Genomic DNA, 24,427 nt, shown 5'->3' with positions numbered 1-24,427 from the left:
GTGGGAAGCTGGGGTTTGATCTCCAGTCTCTGCCTTCAAACCGGAGTTTTTTACCATTTGGCTGCATGGCCTCCTTTCCGTCAGACCATGGGTTCTCTGTTGGGTTTGGAAACTGACCATCATATAATCCTCCTCACCATGGTCTTAGGGTCTATTGGTATTGGGCAAAATAATTTAGGGCCCACAATTCCTGGGTCCTCTGGGTTTACCCCCTCGCCCAGGGTGGCTTCTCCATGGAAATCCCCTTTCCCTTCTGTCCCTGTCACTCTTACAAGTCCTACTCCTACCTCAAGGGTTCCCCAAAGCTTTCTGTGGTGATTCACGCTTATTGTGACGACTCCTTGAGATTTCTCCCCACTTCGAACCCAGGAATTTCTTTCTGCTCTGCCTTGTTCGACATACATTCCCTTTCTGTGTTTCTTGTTTTTTCACAAGGTGGTGTTTTCCTATGAGGTCACAGTCAATGGGAAAATGTTTATCCCTCCAGAGGGTTTATACTGAATTTGTACTCTGTGAGCAAACAGGGATACAAATGAAAAATAAGGAGAAAGTCAGTGCTTTGATGCTTTAATGGTGATGGAAGAAGGAAGGAATAAAAAATCACATGACGATGGTGATGCTGGTAACCTCGCGGTCTCTCTTGACATGTTTGTCCAAAGGTAAAAGCGGAATAAGACAGATGTAAGAAAGTCATGAGAAAATGCAGCGAGTTTTGCTACTCTGACCTCTCTTGATGCCCCCCCTCATCCCTCCCCTGGTACAAGATCCTGGTACAAGATCTTGTACTTTGGGCCCCGTAACACCCGTCGGTGGTGTTTAGTCAAGGACCACGGAGAGAGTCAGTCGTGTAACAAGTGGTCTCGCGAATAACGAGCCCTCCTATGACTTGCAGGGAATCTTTTTTCCGACATTTCTCGTTCCCGTTTTGTTGCATTAGGTCTCGTCTTGAAATGTTTCACATCTGTGGGTGTTTTAACTTTCCTGTACAAGCAAGCAGATCAGATGTTGAATTTACTGTTTAAAGACGGGTACAGTTGAAAAGCTCTTTCGGAAAAATTGACAGAGGGGATGAGGGGTGTAAGCATGGGGTGGGGGCGGGGGAGGCAGAGTTTCTTCTAAAATTTCTTCTAAAATTTCAAAAGATTGAATTCAACTGTCTGGTTTGACAAGAGCAGAACGTCCTCTCCCTCTAATTCCCTAATGTTCTGGGCTCCACATACGTCCTTCATCCAAGTTTTGCTGTGAGATGGGTTACACATGCAATTGAAAGAAAACGGAGATCTAACTAAAATAGGCCTCTGGTTGAAGCCAAGCAAGCATAGGCCCCCTTTTCAGGGGAAATGGGCCCAGTGAATTACAGGAAGGGGAAGTGATCGCAAGCTCCTCTCTGCCTCCCCTCACCAGGCTTGACACCTTTGAAGGAGTAGGAACCACGAGGCTTGGGGGTGAGGGACTAGGGTGCCAACTGGAGAAATCAGCGGATGAAATTCTCTACAAATAAGAAAAGGAGCAAGCTGTTGAGAGGGGAGAATCTGTGGGAAGGAGTTGGTGGTCACCAGCCAAAAGGGGGTGCTGGAGGAGGGGGTGGTCCTGGAGGAGAGGCGCAGCGAGGGCACGGAGGGGCCCTGCTGCCCGAGAGTGGTAACCCTCCCCTTGGTCTCCCTCCATATCCTTCAGTGAAACCCACCTCATTCACCTGCGAAAGGCTGACGCTTCTAACATACCAGGAACCGTAACAGCTGGGAGACGGGGGACTCCTGCTCTCCCTCCGGAACGACCTGTTTCTTTGGGAAACACCACAGCTCTGTGAGGGTTGGGGTGAGGTTTTGATCTTCAGCGATGGAAGTTTTGCTCTCAAATGATGGCCAGAATAGAAATGAACCAGGAGTGACCCTGGATTCTCTTTAAATCAACAACAGGTGTGTAGGGGCATGGGCTATTCTCCTAAAATGCAGTGACAGGATTCCAGTGAGAATTGAATGGCCACTAACTACGGTTCCCATGTTCTAGAAATGCCCTATTGCCTCTGGAAGCCTTTCATGTCTCTGGATCTGTCTGCAGACCCCAGCCAGTGTGTGCTGCTTATGTTCCATATGCGGGTATGAGCACCCTGGGGGTACAGAAGAAAAAGTTAAGGTGTAGAGCATAACCTACTCAGATCTTAGGAAGAGAGATGTAGCTGACATCTGAACCGAGATCTGATGCCACATCTTGTGCTTGTAGCCACCACCCCCGAAGCCATATTGTCACGGTGACGGGCTCCTTCAGCAGCGCCTGGGGATAACCTGTGACTTCCATGAATGAATTGCATTTAGCTCACTCTCTGCACCACACACAGTCGTGACAAGAATTAAGAAAATGAACTGCAACAGAATGAACAGGATTTTCATTTTAGTCATTATATAATTCAGCGCTGCGCCTATTCTCTACAGGTGTGGTAATTATCGGAGTTTAAATGCCTGCTGGGTCCTGAAATGCGTATTTTCTCAGTTAAGTGCTCGTCACATACGTCAGCCCCTAAATTAGTTCTAAATGAGATAATGGAATGAATCGCATCCAGGACGGTGCCTGGCATGTCGTAGAATTAATAAACCTTCGTCATGAAACTTACAGACCCTCCTTCACCGCCCCTCCTCAGCCCTCATCTGTCCCCCTCCCCTTCCCTTCTTGGATCCGTCCAACCTCTGCATTGGACTGTTGGGCTGGTTGCTGGGGGAAGTCCTAGATCTTAAGTGGAAGGTAGAAGAGTAGATGGTTCACAAAGAAAGAAGCCGTAGTAGAACGCCACAGGTGGGTCTGACCGCAGCTACGGCTGGACTCAGCCCAGGTCAGTGACACCGGCTTTGAATTTCTCCATCTTCGATTCCTACTCACCTTTGCACCGGCTTCTTTCTGCAGCATGCTTTGCCCTATGATGGCAGGACAGCCTCCAGAAATGCTAGGCTCACCTCCCAGTAGCTCTAGGTCTGTCTGAAAGAGGTGTTCTTTTTCAGTGGATTCAAGAAGACCATGGAGCTGAGCCTCCCTCCTGGCTCGGTCTGTGTGCCCGCCAGAGAACCTGTCCCTGAGGCCAGAGGAACGCCAGACTCTGCTTGGCCAGGTCTGGACCACCGGCTACCCTTGGGTGGGGGCGCGGCCATCCCTACCTCAGCCACGTAGCTAAACTGTGGTCGTGCGAAGAGAACTGGGATGCAGAGGCAGTGCTGTGAGGAGGTGACCTCAACGGCCCTTCCAGCCACCACCCTGTGTGCCTCCGCACACTTCAGACGGTGGAGATCTAGAAACAGCATTCCCTCGCTGCTTGCGCCTGGGCTCTTGCTGGGAATTAGGTCTGGCCAGTCGCTGGTACTCAACAGGTAAATAAGCAGCCGCTTGGCTGGGTTGGAGCATGTCTGTGGCAGTGTTATTCAGCAGCTTCAGAACGTGGTGGCGTCCCACAGGGGTGGGCTACTCTCTGGATCCTGGCAGAGGCAGCGCCCTTCTGTGGGGTAAGGGACTTTTTTCGACTGCTTGACCTAGAGCCTACTAGACCAGGCCTTGTAAATCACTTAATACCCGGTAATTCACCCCCTTTCTGCTGGGACTAGCTAGTGTGGTGTCTGCTGATCTTCCGTGATCCCTACTGGGCAGTGCTGTTCCTGGGAGACGGGGGCATGATTACTGAGCAAGCAGCACCGTGTGTGTCCATCGGGGTCTCTAACCTCGATTTCCATTCTGCCTTTGTCTTCCCTTTCTCTGGTTTCTTCTTGCACTTCTTCCTCCGTCACCTTGACATTCAGACCAAGTTGCGTTTCTTGAGAGGTTCCAAAATAGGTTCTGTCTCACCAATCTAGAAGAAAAGTACAGAGACCTTATTTCTAAGGTGCTTGAATGAAGTCTATGGAGAGATGGAGATGAGCTAGCAAGGCTTTTAAAGTCCCTTCTGGGTGTATATACCTGTGCCCTTCTGGACATTTCCTAATGAAATACAGTGACAATGGATCTATTATGGACTTGGAAGTCAGACTTGGGTTCATATCCCCACTCCTCGACTTGCTAGTTGTGGGACATTGGGAACCTGTCTTCTCTGAAGATCAGGTCTCTTGCCTTTAAATGGATAGTAATAAGACCTCATGGAATTGCTGTAAGGGTTACATAGTATACTATAAATAAAATTTACTTTATATCTATATATATGCTAATGTTATATGGTTATACTATAGTACTATACTATAATATTGTACTATAGTACTATACTATAATATACTCTTATACTATATATATGTTTTGCTCTATGAATATTCCAGAAAATGCCTCCTTCCCCCTGAAACCGTGTTCTTCCCTACCTGTTCTTTTTCTGACTCCACATTACATTGAATGGTAGTTAATACTAACGGAACACTTACATGCCCTGCCATATTATATGGATTATCTCCTCTAATCTTAAAAACCTCATAAAATAGGAACTTTGATGATCCTGAGTCTAAAGTTGCGGAAATGATGTGGGATTATGTAACTTGTCTCTCTTCACCCAGCTAGCGAGAACTCTGAAGTTTAAACCCGCCAGTTTGACTCCAGAACCCAAGTTCTTGACCACTGGCTGGACTATGATTTTATTCCTAGAACTGTGGCCATCTAAAGACATCACATGAACTTTAAAGCCTTTAACAATTGGATAAAATGTACTGCTGTTCTTTTCTTGAAGATGATTAACATATCCAGAATGTTTCTTGTTGTGTTGACCCTTTTGCACTGGGCGTCTACACCCGTTCCTGCCGCTTTGTGATGCCCAGCTTAGGTTTCTGAGCTTTAACAGGGTGTGTGTCCTTTTGCTGTGTAAGAGGTTTTACCCACCCACCCTGCCCCCCAGACTAGGTGGCCTCCTTAAATGTCAAACCCATGGCTTTGTTTCCAGAGGAGTCCTGTTTTAGCCAAACAAATAGCACCGCTCTGACTGATGGTGGACTCCCACGCAGACTTCAGCATACGTGACCGGACAAGTGGCAACGTCTTCTGTGAACCACTGTTGTCTCAGTAGTACGAAACAGGATGCGGTGTGAGCTCTCCACCTGTCAGCTGTGAGAATCTGGGCTCAGAGGGGCCGTCAGACATAGGAGCTTAGTTTCTGTTGTAAACTGAAATTGTTTGCTGCTTATTAGAGCTTTCTTCCCTCTTGTCGTATGTTACAGCCAAGAGTGATTTCCTGTCAACTTAGATCTAGCATGTTTCTGAAGTATTAGCCACCTAATACTCATGCAAATGGTGCAGATATTGAAATATTTCAAAACAGGTCAACTCCTTTAAATATTTCCATGCACACCTAATTTGTACTATTTAAACAAGAAAAACAATTACTTGGAGAAGTTCTTTTAAAAAGTTTTCTGTCGTCGTGATCTGTTCTCAGCTGGCCTGGAGTCAGGATCATGGACCCTGACGTTTGGACTTTCTGGCCACGCTTCTTTCCTTTCCCTCCAACTTCTTTATTGTAAATCACTGAAATGTATCAAGTTGTCCCTTTGAGGAAGAGACTTTGCTTCCCTTATGGAAATGGAAAGTTATAGGACAAACAGCCACTATATTCAGAACTTTCATGTACCCCATTCTTTTACCATTTATGTAAACAAACAAAGACCCACATGGGGATCTGGTATAAAATTAAAGTCCCACAGAATAGCCATTACCAATTCCATATAGACATTTTTAAATTATGTAGGTTTTAATGGATAATATTTCTAGGAAATCTATAACAATTATTTTTACACCTTAATTTCAATTTTTAGTCACTTAATTTCACTTTTCAGTCATTTCTTGGAAGTGGCAGAGCCTTTGGGGTAGTCCGTGGGGAGGGCCACCACTGTGGGATCCCACTGATAGGACCTAAATGCCTTCATCTTGGTATGAGGAGGTACTAGTCCGGCTTCTTTTCCAGAACTTTTGGTTCTCCTGCCAAAGAACTGATACATTCAATAGGAAAACAGAATTGTTTTACGCTGTATTTATACACACATTTGCTTTTCAAACTACTTTTTAATGCTATAAAATTTGAGAGCTAAGAGCCGTCACCAGTGGTAGGAAGTTAAGGCAATGCAGGCATGAGAGTTGGAAAGATACTTTTGGGCAAGGGAACTTAGCTTCGTTTCTGAAGGAACTCAGCTGGTGATAAAAATATAAAACGTCTGAGAATTTACAATGAGCAGGCTCAGTGCTAAGTGATTTTTCTTGCTTTGTTATAGTTAATCCTCATAATGACGCAACAAGGTTGGTTCTACAATTGTTTCCATTTCTCAGTTGAGGTAACTGAGGAAAAGAAAATAGGTCTCAAAAGAACAACCGGCTGCAATAGCACACCTATTAGAATGGTGACAACCCACAATAGCAACATTGCCAAATGCTGGCAGTGGTTGGGAGAACCAGGAGCTCTCCTTCGTTGCTGGCGGAATCCAAAATGGCAGGGCAGCCTTGGAGGACCACTTCGTAGTTTTTTTTACAAAACTAAATATGCTCCAAAGGACTTGGGGGGTGGGGGGACAAACCTGCAGATGTTTATAGAAGCTTCATTCAGGGGGTGCCTGGGTGTCTCAGTGGGTTAAGCCTCTGCCTTTGGCTCGGGCCATGATCTCAGGATCCTGCGATCAAGCCCCGCATCGGGCTCTCTGCTCAGCAGGGAGCCTGCTTCCCCCGCTCTCTCTCTGCCTTCCTCTCTGCCTGCTTGTGATCTCTCTTTCTCTCCTCTGTCAAAATAGATGAATAAAAACTAAAAAAAAAAAAAAAAAGAAAGAAAGAAACTTCCCTCAGAGTTGCCTAAACTTGGAAGCAATCGAGATGTTCTTCAGTAGGTGAACGGGCAAGTAAACTGTGGTCCATCCAGACAATGGGATAATATTCAGTGCTGAAGAGAAATGAACAATCAAGCCAGGAAAAACATCGAGAAACCTTAAATGCATAAATTACTAAGTGAGAGAAGTCAATTTGTAAACACTACATACTATACTACTCCAACGACCTAACATTCTAAAGGCTGAAACTATGGAGACTAAAAATATCACTGCTTGTCTGGGGCGCCTGGGTGGCTCAGTCGGTTAAGCTTCTGACTGTTGGTTTCGGCTCAGGCCATGATCCCAGGGTTGTGGGATGGAGCCCTGTGTCAGGCTCCACACTCGGCAGGGAGTCTGCTTGTCATTCTCTTCCTCTCCCTCTGCCCCTGCCTTCCTGTAACACATACAGTAAAGGCCCTTCTAACACTTAGGTTAAGATACGAAGTATTTCAGTAGTGAACACAGCCTTTGGTCACCCCTCCCTGATGTCAGCCCCCTATTCCCGCCACACTGAGCCACAATCTCAAACTTAGTGTTCATGGTGTGATGTATCTCCTATACTTTGATTACTTACATGTGTATCCCCTACGTGAAATATAGTATGATTTTTCATGTTAAGTTTCATATAAATTTGATGTTTTTTCACTGAACACTAGATTGCGATATCCATGTGGACGCCGAGAGTTGTAGTTAGCCCAGTTTCACTTTCCTGTGCTATCCCATTGTCCCAAAGTCGGAGACAGAAAATCGGAGGCAGAAATATTTCATTTGTATTTTCTTGGTAGTAAATGGAAATCTTTCTCTTGTCCAATCATACTGAAATATTATGGTTGTCCCCCAGAACTTGATCATTGCCTATATGGGTGGATAGATTAGGGTAGCTTGTTTTGGAAAATTTATGACTTAGTGATGTTTCCTGTTGGGAGAGGAGTACATCCTTTCTCTGAAAATCTATGCAAATCTATGTAAATCTATGCGAATCTATGTAAAGGTCCATTCCCCTTTGAGGAGAAACTTAAGACTTTCTCAACAGAACAATTAACTTGACAAAAGAATTTTGTTTTGCTCAAGAGTAGCCCACCTGTCTTTTGCTTCATAAAAAAAGAATCGTGGTAAAATACATATAGGCTAAAATTTACCATCTTAACCATCTCCAGTGGACAGTTGAGTATCAAATTAATATGTTCACACCCTTGTGCGACCATCGCCACCATCTGTCTCCAGCACTTACTCCGTCTCCCCCACCTGAAACTTCGTGGTCCTGGAACACCAGCTCCTCCTGTCTCACCAGTGTGTTCTAGTTGTCAGAAGTAAGTGAACACATCCCTGCATAACTTTAAGGTGTGCCGTGTGATCATTTGATATACATATACTGTGAACTAATTATAGGTTTAGCTAATATCTGTTATCTCCTGTAAGTACAGTAAATTTTTTTCCCTCATGGTAACTTAACTCTAACAACTTTACTGTATATCACACAGCAGTGTTAGCTGTACTCATGTTGTACTTTTTATAAATGTCTTAGGACTGGAAGTTCTTGTATATCTTATAACTGGAAATTTTTTCCTTTTTTTTTTTAAGACTTTATTTACCCATTTGACAGACAGAGATCACAGGTAGGCAGAGAGGCAGGCAGAGAGAGGAAGGGAAGCAGGCTCCCTGCTGAGCAGAGAGCCCAAAGCAGGGCTCGATCCCAGGACCCCAGGATCATAACCTGAGCCGAAGGCAGAGGATTTAACCCACTGAGCCACCCAGGTGCCCTGAAATTTTTGCCTTTTGACCACCTTCCTCCAGTTGCCCCTCTGTTCCCCCTCTGCCTCTGGTAACCATGTCTGATTTCTTTTTCTGTGAAGTATCACAGAAAAAGATTTTTTTTTTAAAGATTTTGCATATATTTGAGTTCATATGGTCTTTGCCTTTCTGTAACTTATTTCGCTTAGCATTGTGCCTTTAGGGTCCATCCGTTAGGGTCACAAATGGTAGGATTTCCCCATTTTTTATGGCTGAATAATATTCCCGTGTGCATGTATACACCGATCACAGCTACTTTATCCATTCATCTACCGACACACTACCTGTCTTGCCTCTTGTAAATAATGTTGTAATGAATGTGGGAGTGCAGAGGTGTTTTTCATTAGTGGTTTTGTTCCTTTGGATATATTCCCAAAAGTGGAATTGCCAGATCCTCGGGTGCATGAAAAGGCACTCAGCAACCTACTCATTAGGGAAATCCCAATTAAAACCACAGTGAATGATCACCTCACACCTGTTAGAATGGCCACCATCCAAAAGATAAGAGATAACAAATGCTTAGAGAAAAGGGAACCCTTGTGCCCTGTTGGTGGAATTATTATAAATTGGTACAGCTGCTATGGAAGGTCCTCAGAAAATGGAATGACCCATCTGATCCACAAAATGTTTTAAATGTTCAGATGTCAGCATAAATCAAGAATTTTGGGCATAGTCACGCCAAAACTGCCTGCAGCCAGGATAATGAAGCTCATAGACGTGTCCAGCAAGTTCACAGAATTTCAGACCTTGTCCTTTGTAAGAACATTAGGCCTCTTCTTAAGGAAAGGAATTGAATTTTCATTTTTTTTTTAATTGTCTGTGCTCTGCAGGAGGATAGCCATGCGGATAATCCAAAACAGCTGAAAGAACGAACCACAACAGAGCATTTACAGTGGGTACCCGCATGCATTACCGAAGTTACTGTTGGTGGTACTTAGTCTCTTCGGTGTTCCTTCAGCTAATCTGAAAATGAGAGTATGTTCTCTGATTCTGTACCAGCTAATGGAAGGAATGTTCGAGAATTGTACTGACTCCAGTAGAAAATTGCTGAAGATGTAAGGAGGTCTTCAGAGGAGCAGGACACCGACTGTGGAGAAACGGCCAGGCACTTAGTCTCTTCTTGAAAAGTTTTGTATCATAACATGAAATACGGAAATAGAATACCACTCGAAACAACCGTGCAGCTTGACGTAAGGCGGACATCTTGGTAGTCATCAGCTGGGTCAAAAAAAAAAAGAAAAATACCCAGTTAACAGTCGATCCACATACCATGTCCTAAAACACTAGCCTCCCCTCCCTCCGGAAGCAGCTACTCTCCGAACTCTTCCTTGAATTTCTCTACAGTTCTGTGGCCCATCGGAAGCACGGGCTTCCCTCAAGTCTATGGTTTTCCCATTTACAATTCAAATATCCTTTAAAATCTTCTTAAATCTTTCTTTTCGTTAACAGTTGTTGTTGAAATCCTGGGCCCTTTGGTCTGTAGAGTTTTCCATGATCTGGGTTTTGCGGGACTGAGCACTCATCCTTATTAAGGCAGGTTTTGAGGGAGGATGTGGAACATTAACCCATTTCCAGAAGGCGAAGCTACACAAAAGATATTTCTCAGAAGCACCATTCCCTCCACTAATCCATCGGCTCCATTTTTACCCCATAACCTCACTCATTTATTTTACGTTTGTTAGCAAAAAATAGATACATGTATATAGAAATACATAGAATCATCCCCTTTTTATCGTTTGTACTAAAGTTGACATATGACCTACGTTCTCAGGCACTTTACTTTCTTCACTTAGCAGTATTTTGTGGGGGTCTCCCTCCATGTCGGTTCACAGCGATCTTCATTTTCTTCTTCAGCAGCAGAATATCCATTGCGTGGATCTACCGTGGTTTGTTCAACGTGTCTCTTTTATGTGGGTACTTTCCCTGTTATTCTGTAGTTACACATTGTCCCGCCAAGAATAAATAGACTCGTGTCCACATATTTGACTTTGAGACTCAAATTCCTAAAGGTGAGATTGCCAACGTCCAGCAGTAAATGCCTTTGTAGGGTTTTATCTGTTGGCTGCTGAAGTATTACCTGACTCCCCTCCATGAGGTGTGTACCCGTTTGCCTGCCCACCGGCTCTTTCTGAGCACACCTGTGTCTTTGAGCCTCAACAGCAGTGTTTTCAAGCTTTTTAATTTTTACTAATATAATAGATAAAAGATGATATCTTAGGGTAATTTTAAATTTCTTTTCTTATGGGTAAACCTGGACTTCATCTAATATGTTTAAACACCCATTTTTAGGTCTTAACTGTGTATTTCTGTTGGGCTTTTGTCTCATCCCCCATTAAAAAAAATGTATGTGCAAAAAATAGATTCAATATGCAATTACATGTAATATACAAAAATGCATATTAAAATAAATAAATGTCAGCCTTTTAGTTGGCTTGCATTACAAGCATTTTCTGCCAGCTTGTCATTTGACTTATGGTATAGCTCATGATGCAAAGGTTTATTTTTATATAGTCAAATTTATCAGTTTTCTAAGTATGGCATGTGGAATTTCCTTCAAATTGGCTGCTTCTTGCTCTTTAAAGAGGCATTTCCACCATGTTTCCTTTTTTCATAAGATTTTATTTGAGAGGGCGTGAGAGCATGTGCGCATAATTGGGAGAGGGGTAGAGATGGAAGGAGAAGCAGACTCCCCACTGAGCAGGCAACCTGACGTGGTGCGTGATTGATTCCAGGACCTGGAGATCGTGACCTGAGCCAAAGGCAGACACTGAACCAACCGAGCCATTCAGACGCCCCACTCACATGTTTTCTTGTAGCACTTTTGTTTCGGTTCTTGCCTTACATCAAGATTCATTTAAAGTTGATTCTCTTGTGTGGATTGAAATCTGGATCTGATTTTTTCTGCAAACAGCTATCCAGTTGTCCTAGCACAATTTATTATTAAGTGCATCTTTATCCCAGCGATTTGAGATGCCTCATTTTTTTCCCCTGGCTCGAGCTTTTCTTTTTTATTGTTTTCTTAACTATTTTTACATGTTTGTCTTTCCATATAAACTTTAGTATCCTCTTGTCTAGTGCCATAAAAACCAAGAAGTTCATATTTTTATTGAAATTGGTAATTTTATTAGAATTTATAAATTAATTTAGGGAGAACTGACAGATTTATAATGTTGAGTCATCCTATGACTTCTTTATCTTCCAAGAGTGTTTAAAAATAATCTTTATCTAGGCTTTGCTAATTTCTTGTTATGCTGATTCCCAAGTATTTTGTCTCCTATGCTGCTAGGTCATGTGCCACCTTACTAAATTCTTTTACTGTGGAGATCTTTAAAATTGTTTTATTTTTTCTAAGTATACTACCCTATCATCTGCACATAGGGGTAGTTTTATTTATTTTCCAATTTTATGGCTAGATAAAATGATGCTCATGTTTAGTAGTGCAAGGAGCATCTGTATTTTGTTCCTGACTGTGGTGCAAATGCCTCTGATGTCACTCAATTTAGAAAGGTGAATAAGTTACTTAAGGTGCTGATTTTAGGACTAAAGTTATAGATCCACAAATTACTATTTTCTTGAGCACGCGTGCATGCATGTGCACACCTGTGTGTGTGTGTGTGTGTGTTTAAAACAGAAATGGGTGTTGAATTTTATCAACTTTTTTTTAGTGCTATTGAACTAATTTTATGGTTTTTCCTAGATCTGTTAATAAGATAGGTTTATTGATGCATTTTCTGCAATTTAACATGCGTTGCTTAAGTATATCCCAGTTGGGATTTCTTTTTTTTTATTTATTTATTTGACAGAGAGAGAGCACAAGTAGGCAGAAAAGCGGGCAGAGAGAAAGGGAGAAGCAGGCTCCCTGTTGAGCAGAGAGCCCAATATGGGGCTCGATCCCAGGACCCTGAGATCGTGGCCCGAGCCGAAGGCAGAGGCCTCAACCCACTGAGCCACCGAGGTGCCCCCCAGTTGGGATTTCTTAAAAATGGTCGCGATCCATTTTTTTTAAATGAGACATTAGATTCTATTTGCTATTGTCTTTTGAATGTTATATCTATATTCTTATGTGATAGTCTTGTAATAGTCTTTTTTGGTGCCATCAGTGATAGGCTATTTATCTATTTATCTAACATTGGTCTTCAATGGTTTAGTAAAAAACCTTAGTAAAACTACTTTATGAGGGGGTAACTTTATTTCTTACATGAGATTGGTCCGTTTAAACTTTTATCAGTAAGGTGGTCTGTATTGATAAACTGCTTTTTCTAGGCAATTAAACCTTTCATGTAAGTTTGTGAATTGACAATATAGGGAGTAGCTACTACCCCTAAGACTGAGATAAAGCCCCTGGAAGAGAGCCCCTCTCCCTGTACCCAATCTCCAGGGCTCCTCTGTGGTGAGACCCAGACCTTAATGATATGGGCACTGCTGTGTATGGTGGCAGAAATTGCCAAGATCCTGTGCCAGTGGAATTTGCTGGCAATACTCCCTCTGAGATGCTGGCCCCTTCCTCTATCAGGAAGCACCATACCTTGAAAATCACTGCAAAACTACCCAAGGAGGTGGTGGGGAAGCCACCTGTGGAGACGTTCCTTGCCAGCAACACTCTGCTGCAAAGTCTCCTGAGATGTCAGGGAGGCATTTCTGAGGGGCCTCACAGGTGGCCTTCCCTGAGCAGTTGCTTGAAGAGGAGCTGCAGGAAGCTAACAGATGCGGGGCACTGCTGATCGCCTAGCACCTCAGCCTGGTGCTGAGAAGCCGCCTGTGGCCATTGCTTTCCCATCGTGAGAGGCGCCATGTTCTGTGGGATCTTAGCAAGAGGTGCACATCGGAGCTGGGCAGAGGAGGACTTCTTGCTATCTGACAGAATAATTGCCTCCTCTTCACATGTTTCAAACTGGTTAGAAAGGGAATGTTTTCTTTGGTTCCAGTTACATGAGCAAGATGAGACAAAGCTAATCGGGAGTGCCAGAAGTCGGAAGAGTGGTTGCCTCTCAGTGGGGGATTGTAACCTGGTAGGGGCATGAGGGAACCTTATTGATGGTGCTCGAAATCTTTACATCTTAATGTGAGTAGTAGTTACACAAGTTCTACCTGCGTAGAAAGTAATCAGGCTGGACATGTAGATGAATGCAAATTACAGAATTCACTATATATGGCACACCTCAGAAGTTAATCTCAGCTGTTCTTGGCCCTTTCAAAGTCTACGTAAATTTTCGGACCAGTGTCAAATTCCACCAAAAAAAGCTATTAGGATTTCATTAAATCTGTAGATGAATTTGAGAACTGATGTCTTTATTAATCTTCTACTTCTTTACTCTGAGGCTGTTTCTTTTGGCCTTCTTCAGTGTATCTCAAAATCTTGTATTGTAGAATCCTTCAACTTTTTGCTAGTTACTTTTAATGTTATTAAAATGGTCTCTTTTTAAAGTATTTTCATTGGTGATCTCTTTATAAAGTAAAATTGGTTTCAATCATAAACAGGTATCCAGCAAACTTAATAAATTCCTATGCTAGAAATTTATCTGAAGGTTCTTTTGGATTTTGTTTTGTAATCCTATCAATGATTAATGCAAGTTTTGTTTCTTGAATCTTCACATGTTTTATTTATAAATCTCACCTGGAAGAGAGCTACCTCGAGATGCTTCCTATAGATGGTATACTTGATAATACTTTTATATATTATGGAGTGAAAATTTTGGGCTTGTTACTGTAGCATATCCCATCCTGACTGAAACAATCACATTAGTAAAAGCAATTCTTTTCAATTCCTAGTTTGTTGAAAGGTTTTATCATACACGGGTGTTTGAATGTTAGCACATGCTTTTTTGGCGTCCACTATGATTATGATTTTTTTTCTTTATGTAGCAAACTATATTCATTCTTATTAGTGTTAAGGCAAACTCCTCTTCCTGAAATACTCCCAAACTGGTTATAATGCACTATTTTGTATTTGTTGCTAGGTTAGGAATGCTAATATTTGTTTAGGATTTTTACATTGAGGTTCATGATTGAGATTAGCATCCTTTCTCATATCTTTTTTAAACTGGGTTTTAAGGTTTATAAAGTGAATTAGGAAGTACATCTTGTCTCTCAGAGCTTACAAAATTGGAATTATTCAGTCCATAGTTGGTAGAATCTGGCAGTTAAGCTGTTTTCAATTCTTTTTTCAAAATCACCAGTTTTTCTTTGATGAAAAATTTTTTTTTTAAGATTTTAATGTTCATGTTTGCACTTGGCTTGGTCTCATACCCTCTTTTCCCCCTAATCTCCAGACTCACTGGAAGTTTGCTATTCCTTCTTCTCTTTATTTTTTTTTTTTAAGATTTTATTTATTTGAGGTGGGTGGGAGGGACTCCAGCTTGGGGGAGGGGCAGAGGAAGAGGTAGACTCCCCGCAGAGCAGGAGCCTGATTTGGGGGGGGGGGGGGTGGACTCCATCCAGGACCCTTAAGATCATGACCTGAACCACCCAGGTGCCCTCCTTCTTCTCTTTAAAGGATATTTTTTGAAGTCCTTTTTAGGCCGCTTCCCTATTTCTCTTTCATCAGGTTTTTTCAGTGAGTTCTCCTATTTGTGAGTCTGCCACGTGTTTGTTACTGAGTTTCCTGCTCAGCACTCTACGTGTCCTATGAGTCCCTCTCGTACGCTTCTGTGTGTCCCAGCCTGTCTGCTAAGGCTGCAGAGCAACAGAGGGGTCTCACACTGAAGTGTGGGGTTTGTCATTCACAGCGATCCTTCTGGATGCTGGGCAAACTTTTGGGTCTGGCAGGCTCGCTCTCATGTGGCTGAAGCGCTTTCCTCCTTGACCATCGGAGAGCATTATGTTTCTGAACGTGTCTAGGAGCCGGTGCAGAAGTATCTGAGGCCTAACAGCAGCCAGATCCTAACTCCACTACCCTCCGAGGGAACTTGGTTCTGGTTTGTCCCAAAACGTGCTCATGAGGGCTGTTTGGCTGAATTTCCTAAATCCAGAGACCAGAGGGTTTCAACCACTCACCACTGCATTTTTTCTTACCAGACATGGAGATTTTCCTTATTGCTTTCGAGTGTGCCTGTGTAGGTTGGATTCCCCCACCGCCCAAGTATTTATGTGCTATCTAGCCTCCCTGCGTGATTGAAATGAAAGGAACAATGTAATTCAGAGCTCCCTCCCTCTTACCAACAGTTATCACATGACTTTTCTTTTTTAAACCTCCCGATTCTTTATTGGACTCAGAACAGATGAGAAACCTTTAAGAATTGAAGTAGGACATTGCCCCAAAGTTAAACGGAGCACTTCCTTTCCCCCATGAAATTAGTTCCTGTGTGCCACTTGTAGATAGAAAATGGCACATCGAATTTTAAGTCAAATTATTACTCAAAGGTCACTACTGAGAGACAGAATTTCTTCCATTTTAGTATCAGTTTTGTAGCAGATATTTTTAAGGCCTGAAGTTTACTACTTTTACCTAAGATTTTATTTCACACTTAAAATCTCACACACTTCAAATCCAGTTTATTAAAATTTTTATTTAAAATTAAAAATGTACACATTGTAAAAACACAGCTACTTAGAAAGTAGTGGTTGAAGGGCAGGTGCACAGTTAAAGGATGGAATGAACCAGTACATGCTGCTCTCACTAAGCGGCTCCGCTTGCCGCCGGTTCTGGAGTGTGTCCCTGCCCACACGTGCGGCGCAGCTGTTGGTACAGACTGAGAAAAACGGTGAGAGCCTGACGCACACAGCGAGGAGTGGAGATCAGGGGGCCAGGCATCTTCAGGGTCTGCAATTCTACCTCCACGTGGGCTTGTGAAAGCTTAAAAAAAAAGTTGTTTTGCTGATATTTAACAGTGTAAGATGTTTGCCACGTTTCCACCTCTGAGAGGAGAAGCTAGTATTTGAGGCATCTGAGGCCAGCGCTGTGCAGGTCATCATGGATTTGGCTCAGAGTTCGCTTATCCCCCCCGCAGGCCAACACGTGCCCCCCCCAGCTTCGTACCCCAAGGTGCACAGGGGTCCGAGAGGAAGGACATGACTTCCAAAGCCAAGAGTCCCTCTTGTCCCAAGCTCCCCTGAGTGCTTTCAGTTCTGCTTATCCCCCAGGTCCTTCCTGAGCTGCTTTGATGTGTTTGCTCTGACCTTGGGGTTGGGGGTTTCATAGTAGCCTTGGTGTTGGGGGCTTGATAGTGGCAAACCCAGCACAATCCTTGCTCTCAACGTGGTTGCTGTGGCCCCCTGCTTTCAGGAGGGTGAAGCCTCAGGACAAATAATACCCAAATAATCCTGGAGGAAATGCAAAGTTGCTGCTGGGGGAAGTGCTAGGAAGGTGATTATGTGGTGCGGGTGAGTGTGTTGATGAGAAAGACCTGGGTCCCTTAGGAGAGGAGTAGGCGTCCAAGAAGGCCTCCTGGAGGAGGTAACTTTTAGGAGACATGAAGGGTGAGTAGGAGCAGTCCGTGTTCGGGGGATAGCGTGTTGAAATGCCATGTGGCAAGAAGGAATGTGGCCCACTGGAGAAGCTGGAAGAAGACCAGTGTGGCTCACATGCGGACGGCCAGGAAAGACACGGTCCACAGTGCGTCTTTTTGAGACAGGCAGAGGGCAGGACGCGTGTGTTATTTGGATCTTGTGCGGTGATGGGAAGCCACTACTGAGCTCACGCAGGCGAGTGACCAAATCAAAGTTGTGTTTTGAGTGCGTTCTCTCGGGCTACATGCAAAAGGCCCAGAATTTGTTGAAAGTTCCAAAGGATCACGACACCAGTCACACACCCTTAGGACCAAAGGATGGCCCTTGTGTGGGAAGATCTCCAGTTTGACTCCATAGTCCAAAACGCACAAAGCACAGTGCGGGAGCAAAGCTTTTGGCTCTTGTCTCTAGGGAGAAACTTTTCCCCCAGCAATAAATCCTAAGGGAAAGCTGTCACATGGCTCTTTAGGAAAAGGACATTGGCTGTTTGGATAATGAAAAACCAAAGCAAAGAAGAGAGCGTGTTCTTGTTATCATGAGATTTTCATCTGGGGGCAGTTTTGCCCTCCCCACCACAGGAGACAAGGTTTGGTTACATATGGAAGAAAATCCAGAAGTAGTAAACATTAAAATGGAGAGCTAGAAAGTTGCCTTGAAGTTCTGACAATGTTTTATTTTTTCACGAGAACTCAGCTGAAAGTGCACATTTCCGTTTAGTGAAGATATTTAATTGGGAGAACTCACCCATGTGGAGGTGTTGAGGTGTTGCTGAGTTCTAACCCCATGTTAGAATTTAGTCTAAAAATGGTTCATATAAACTTGACCTTTTTCCTTCGTGAAAACACATAAGTACTTTACAGCTAGCAACTTTATTTTTTACCAGGTTGTAAAAGCATGTTCTTTTTCTTCCTGAGCCTAAAGAGAGTCCTGGGTCCAGGGCGAGGGTGTGAAGACATTGGACTACAGTGCTGGTGGCCACGCTTGGTGGGCAAGGGCTGGTGGCACCCCGCCGCAGGCCAACACGTGCCCCCCCCAGCTTCGTACCCCAAGGTGCACAGGGGTCCGAGAGGAAGGACATGACTTCCAAAGCCAAGAGTCCCTCTTGTCCCAAGCTCCCCTGAGTGCTTTCAGACACACTCAAGGTCTGTTTGCACATAGCACATTCAAATTCCAGCCTTTTCTCTTTTTTTTAAAAGATTTTTAAAAATGTATCAGGTAGAGATAACAAGTAGGCAGAGAGGGCGGGGGAAGCAGGCTCCCTGCTGAGCAGAGAGCCCCATGTGGGCCCCATGAGATCATGACCTGAGCCGAAGGCAGAGGCTTAAACCACTGAGCCACCCAGGCGCCCCTAAATTCCAGCCTTTTCTTAACAAGTATTTGGCATTCAACATCATCTGGTGGTTAAAATAAAGCCAGTACCTGCTCAGCTGAATAAAGTCTCAGGCTTCGAGAACATAACCTGGGTTCTAACACCTCGAGATCTTTAAAAAAAAAAAAAAAAAAAGAAGAAATCAGTGGAGCCTGCACTGTACTGGGTCACAATGCAGGTTCATTTCTTTACTGTTCTTCACGGGAATGAGTTCAGAAAAGTATAAGAAAGTGAAGGAGGAAGAGATGGAGAAGGAAAGGCCTCATGGGGCAGCTGCTCTTGACTCAGACCTTAAAAAACCTGCAGGCTTCCTCCTGATGGGGACGCAGGCGCTGTCCCAGTGTGGGAACCGAGGCAGGCCGGGTGAGTGGCACCGTGGTTTTGTGATAGGAGGGGGAGCCCTGAACCTCAGAGGTGCCTTGAGGGTCAGGTGGTAACCCCTGGTTTTTCTCACCCTCTCCTTGCATCTTTAGCCAACATGACAGGGAGGGTTATTCTTGACAATAAGACGAGGGCAGGAGACCCAGAACATCGGCTGGAACGGCTGATGGGGTGAAGATCCCTGAGTGTAGTGGCTCTCAGCTGTGTAGTGGGGACCTTCACTGATATCTGGGGATCTTCCCGGTTGTCACAATGGAAGGTGGGCGCTGTCGGTGTCTTAATGGGTAGGGGCCAAAGATGCTGCTGAACGTCCTACAACGCCCAGGCCAACTCCCCTTCCTGCCCACCACCCTGATGCGAGAAGCTCGCAGCCCCAATGTCAGCAGGACTGACACTGAGAATGCGCATGTGGTGGGTGTCCTTGGAGGGACCGAAAAGTCCCCTTCTGTTCCTCTTTCCCTGAGGTTACCAAAAATGGTAGCAGCCTTGGTACAAGTCTGTGCCCAGGGAGGCAAGAGCGTGCTTTGTTCTGCAGTGAACCTGGGCAGTCCCAAGCCTGGGTCTCTTAGCCCTGGACACAACTCTTACTCCTGGTCTCCAGGGTCTGTCACTCTGGGGCTTTCCTTTTCAAAGCTGGACATTGAAGAGGCAGGAGTAGATGTGCCACGAACGTTTTCTGCAAGAACTAGGAAGCCTGTTGGGCGAGTTTACATTTCTCCTGTCAATGTGTATTCGGCTTGGCTTCTCCTCAGTGTTCAACACCGCATGAAAAGTTGTCGCTTCAGTTTCAGACGTGTTGGCAACCGCGGTTCAAGTTAGAGGAAATAAGTAAAACTCACCAAGGGAAACAGTGCACAGCCCTGGTGCTCTGCTCACCCACCCTCAGGCAGCTTCGAATGAGAAGCATGCAAAGGGGAATTAAAATCACGGGGGTGCAGCTGGCTAAGTGTCTGACTTCAGCTCAGGTCATGCTCTCAGGGTCATGAGATCGAGCCCTCTGCCCCTTCCCCCCACCGCCACACTCAGCAGGGGGTCTGCTGGACGTTCTGTCTCCCTCTCCTTGTTTCCCCCAGGGTGTGCATACTCTCTCTCAAATAAATCTTAAAAAAATTTAAAAATTTAAAAAAAGAAAAAAAAAACACAAGCCCCGAGTGTAGCCAACACACATTGACCTCTTCCAGTGTTCTCGGGTCCCTGAGTAGTGCCTAGCATTGAGGACTGTCCCTCTGATGGGAAAAGGCAGGCTGTTCCCCTTTGACTGAGTCACTGCCACGGTTAGGACTCCATGGCCTAATGCCCCAGGTAAGAAGGTTGAACTCAATTAGGTCCGCAGTTGTCTTCACCCTAAGACTCTCTGTAGCAGACCGAGGACGGGCTTCACCCTCTCAGACTCTCAGCAGGGGTGGCTTTCCTTGTTTTCTCTAGGAAAGAAACTCCACTTAAATCAAATGTGACTTGTTCTCCTTGAATTACAGAAAAGAGAGGAACTTCAGGAAGATTTTCTTACCAGATCCCAGAGGCAGCTTTCTCTGGCGTGTCCAGCAGGCCAGGCGCTCTAGTGGAGACAGACCATGAAGGCAGACACTGGTAGCTCAGCGTACCTAAGGCCTGTTCTGCCCTGACAGGGGCAAGTCAGGTCCGCCTGGGCTGGAACAATCACTGAAATCCCGGAGGACTGACTAACCCAGCTGCTGCTCCGGGCCAGCCCTGAGAGCTCTCCCTGAGGGGGGTACTCAAACGCTTGCTTCTCTTGGCCCTGCCACACTCCATGTGGGGAGTCTCAAAGGTTCTCTGGACTACTGCTCAGAGTCACTGTGCCCGCTGTAGGCAGTGTTGTGACGTTGAGTCCGTTAACAATGTCTTCTGCTGGAACCGGACCATGGTTTTCCGCCTCTGCTGAACAGCAGGTGAGGAGCTTTGGAAGCACCCAGGGCCCAGCATTGCAGTCAGCCTCTCACAGTGTGGGACCCAGGAATCTGCTGCTTTTTAAAAAAATTTAAAAATTTTAAACTAAATTTTATCTTGTCAGAGAGAGAGTGAGAGAGAGTGGCAGGCTTAAAGGAGAAGCAGGCTCTCTCTGAGCAAAGATCCCGATGAAGGGATTTGATCCTAGAACCCTGGGATCAGGACCTGAGCCGAAAGCAGATGCTTAACTGATTGAGTCACCCAGACGTCCTCAGGCCTCTTTCCTCTCTTCCTCCCCTCCTTCCTTCCTTCCTTCCTTCTCTCCTTTCTCTTTTTCCTTCCTTCCTTCCTTCCGATCCCATGGGATTCAGGTGTGCAGGCCAGATTGAGGGAACAGCTCTTGGGAAGGGGGGATTGGGTGTGTGGTCTCTGTCCTGTGGGCGCATCTCTGAAGCCCTCGCCTGTTGCTTGTTTCCTCGTCCTGCTATAGTTCCTCTTGCTTTTCCAGTGAAGTTTCACAATTCAAGAAGCCAATAACAAGCAAATGCACGGCTATACCAGTCATCAGAATGGATTCAGAAGTTGTCAAAAATGATGAATCGCCTGTCAAGCTTTTTTTTTTTTCCTCCCAAGGGGATTCTTACACTTTGGGAGCAATTGGATAGAAATTCTCTCCTGTTCTGTCTGAGCACCCAGGGACTAGGCTTCAGTCAGTGAGGCAAAGTGCAGACCCCTGCGTTGGTCCTATCTTCTATTTAAACTATGTCACCCCTATAGAGGGGTCTTTTCCTGTGTGACCAATTCGCTTTGCTCAAATAAATCACATTGATTTTTTTTTTCTTTACATCTGTTTAAAATTAACTTGATACAACTCTACCACAACTCCTTTGCGGGTTTTCCCAATAAGACACACATATGTGGGTGGGCACAGGCTGCATTCTGTGTAACTTATGTGCTGCTTTATTCGTAGATACCTATAGAGTTCTGAAAAATCCACAAATCCTGTTAACAATTCTTTCTGCGCGGCAAATGAATTTGAGCCTGTCTTCATCAAGCGCGATCTGAGACATGTCGGGTCATACTTTCTGATGACTTGGGTTCAGAACTTGGGGAACCGCAGAAGTGGTGTCAATCAGGGACCGCTTAAGCGGGTCCCTGGTGTCTTTCCAGGGGGCTTTCTTTTATTAAATTAATCTTCGAGCCTCCACTGCGCTGCCAGACTTGGCTTTTGTTGGAAAACCAGCTCCAGCTGGAGCTGTTGCCTGGAGACTTAAAGCACCCGCAGAGAGCCCCTGCCCCTCGTGACCCCGTCACCCCCCTCCCTCCCTAAGTGTGCCTTTGCCCAAGTGCACAGTCCATGCTGCTGCCTTTCTCTCTCACGCTCCGCCACCCCTTTCCCATTCATGTCCAGATCCAGGGAGGCCATATCCTCTCAGGCACGCCCGCTTCTGCACAAACACGGGCTCCTATGAAGACACTTGAGAGAAGAAAGTGGGGAATTGGATTTTTTGTAAAATGTGGACCAGCTGGTCTTTACACTTAGCAACAGGGTTTCTCTTGGTGCTGTGCCAAAAGGCACATCGGTGACTGGCCTGAAGTTCAGGGAGCGTGAAGGGATTAGGGAGAGGTGTAGTCAGAAGAAAGACCTCCTTCAGGTAAGCAGACCCCATCCATAGACCCGCGTGGCAACCTCGCCTCACAAGATGGCAGACAGATCTCTGGAGAAGATGCGCTGTGGGCGAGACGTGCATGAATCCTCCGTCCTTCTGAGATGCCCATTTGTCTGACTGGAGCAGAAATGCTGTGGTAGGAGCTGTAGGTGGGGGGCTGAGCTGCCGGGAAATGGCGGAGTCCAAACTGGGGCCTGGCTCTACTCACAGCTTGTCACTGCAGGGGGGAGTGCAGGGGGGCATGGCAGAAGCTGTTTAATCCCACATTGAATCAGAAACAAAATAAAAGCAGAAAGAAGTGGCTTTTAGTCTCCGGCCTCTGTTCCCTGACAGCCTTGCTACGTTTGTTTCTTGGCTTAATTATAAATACTGAGGTTTTTGACAAGCGTTAGACATCTTTCCGTTTAAAACAACACTGACATTTGTAATGAAAACTCACTAACAAAAACATTTACTGACTAATCTTTCCCTGGAAGTTTAAGTGTAATATGGAGCCCATGTAGTATGGGGGTGGGGGGAGGGTGGCGGGAAAGCTCCTTTAAAAGCAACTGTGTGAGTGGTAGAGCAGTTTTGGAAGACAGTTTGACATTTTCTTATAAAGTTAAACACATTCATCATTTGACTGAGCAGCTCCACTGCTGAAGATTTAAATCGAAGTGAGATGAAAACCTACGCTCACACAAAAATGTGCGTGCAAATATTTATAGTGGCTTCTAAGGGTAAACTTCAAAAACTGGAAATGAGCCAGACTCCTTTCCTCTGAGGGATGCAGGCAGCCATGGTGCATCCCTACCTTGGAACACTTGACAACGAATGGGCATGAACTGCTCATCCATGTGGGAAGGGGAATGGATTTCAAATGCATCCATCCATTAGCACAAATGCTAAGTGGAAAAAGCCAAAAACAAAAAGGCTGTGACCTCCTCTGTGATTTCTTTTTTCTGTGACATTCTTGCAGAAGAAGAGTAACGAAAACAGAGAACAAGTCAGTGGTTGCTTAGGGATAGAGGGGAAGGGGCTAACTAAAGGGGCACTGGGGTCAGTATTTGAGGGGCTTGGAACTGTTCTGTATCCTGATCACAGAAGGCAATTATTGACCAAAATCTTGCAGCACTGCGCACTTTAAAAGGTGAATTTTATTGTATGTGATTCATATATTAATATATATTTTTTAAAAGGTGGGGGGAGATGAAATCAGCTCTGTAAGATGGGGGTGGATCCTACCCATTATCGCCTACCACCAGAACTGTGGTGGCCAAAGTGGATTGAGTCCAGTGTACTTTTTTTTCCTTTTTAAATATTTTATTTATTTGACAGTGCAAGAACAAGAACACAAGGAGGGGGAGTGGGAGAGGGAGGAGCAGGGAGCCCAATGCGGGGCTCAATCCCAGGACCCTGGGACTGTGACCTGAGCCAAAGGGAGACGCTTAACAACTGAGCCACGCAGGTGCCCTGGTTCAGTCTCCTTTTAACTTAGGACTCTGTGGATGACTGGCAAAGCTGCAGTTCATCTGGACTGAAGGCACATGAATAAAATGAGAACTATGCCTTTAGGGGTGACCTGTACAAAACTCTACCAGTGTTGTCTGATCTCTGTCCCCATTCTCTCCACTTTCAAGGTCTACCTTTTGTCCACATTGATCATATTGTGCTCGTCTGTATCAGATATTCATTCCTAGTTTCAAAACCCAATTGTAATTTGAATATTCTCAGTCTCTCAGATGTCACATTTATGAAAATGTACACTCGTTACCCTATAGGTTTGTTGTCACAAGTGAATTCGGTAAGAGACTGGCTGCTGGCTTTACGAATAACCCGGGCAGGGTGTGCATGCTCTGTGTCTGTTGTGTTCTGTGTCTCTTGGCTTGTAATTTGTACAGTTGCCTCTTTGTGGATTGGAGTGGATCCGTTTGCTCAAGCTGCCACAACCAGGTCCCACAAATGGGATGGCCCATAAGAGAGAAATTTGTTTCTCAGTTTTCTAGCTAGAAGCCTGAGCTGAAGGTATCAGCAGGATTGTGTTTTCCAAAGGACGTGAGGAGAATCTGTTCCACACCTCTCCCGTACCTGCT

The 24,427-nt window shown here is 44.9% G+C and overlaps 1 protein-coding gene and 1 long non-coding RNA gene across 3 annotated transcripts in view; both read left to right on the top strand.

Annotated features, from left to right (window-relative positions):
* Nucleotides 1-11,031, top strand: part of LOC132023658 (uncharacterized) — an 89,836-nt gene extending 78,805 nt beyond the window's left edge. The window contains exon 2 of the long non-coding RNA XR_009406018.1: nt 9,416-11,031. This is a non-coding gene — a long non-coding RNA (uncharacterized LOC132023658). The remainder of the gene's footprint in view (nt 1-9,415) is intronic.
* CCBE1 (collagen and calcium binding EGF domains 1) overlaps nt 1-24,427 on the top strand; it is a 227,994-nt gene that overhangs the window by 81,712 nt on the left and 121,855 nt on the right. The window lies entirely within an intron of this gene.

This window comes from Mustela nigripes, chromosome 8 (genome assembly GCF_022355385.1).
Source record: "Mustela nigripes isolate SB6536 chromosome 8, MUSNIG.SB6536, whole genome shotgun sequence".
Lineage (NCBI taxonomy): Eukaryota > Metazoa > Chordata > Mammalia > Carnivora > Mustelidae > Mustela > Mustela nigripes.
This window is presented reverse-complemented; position numbering and strand designations above follow the sequence as displayed.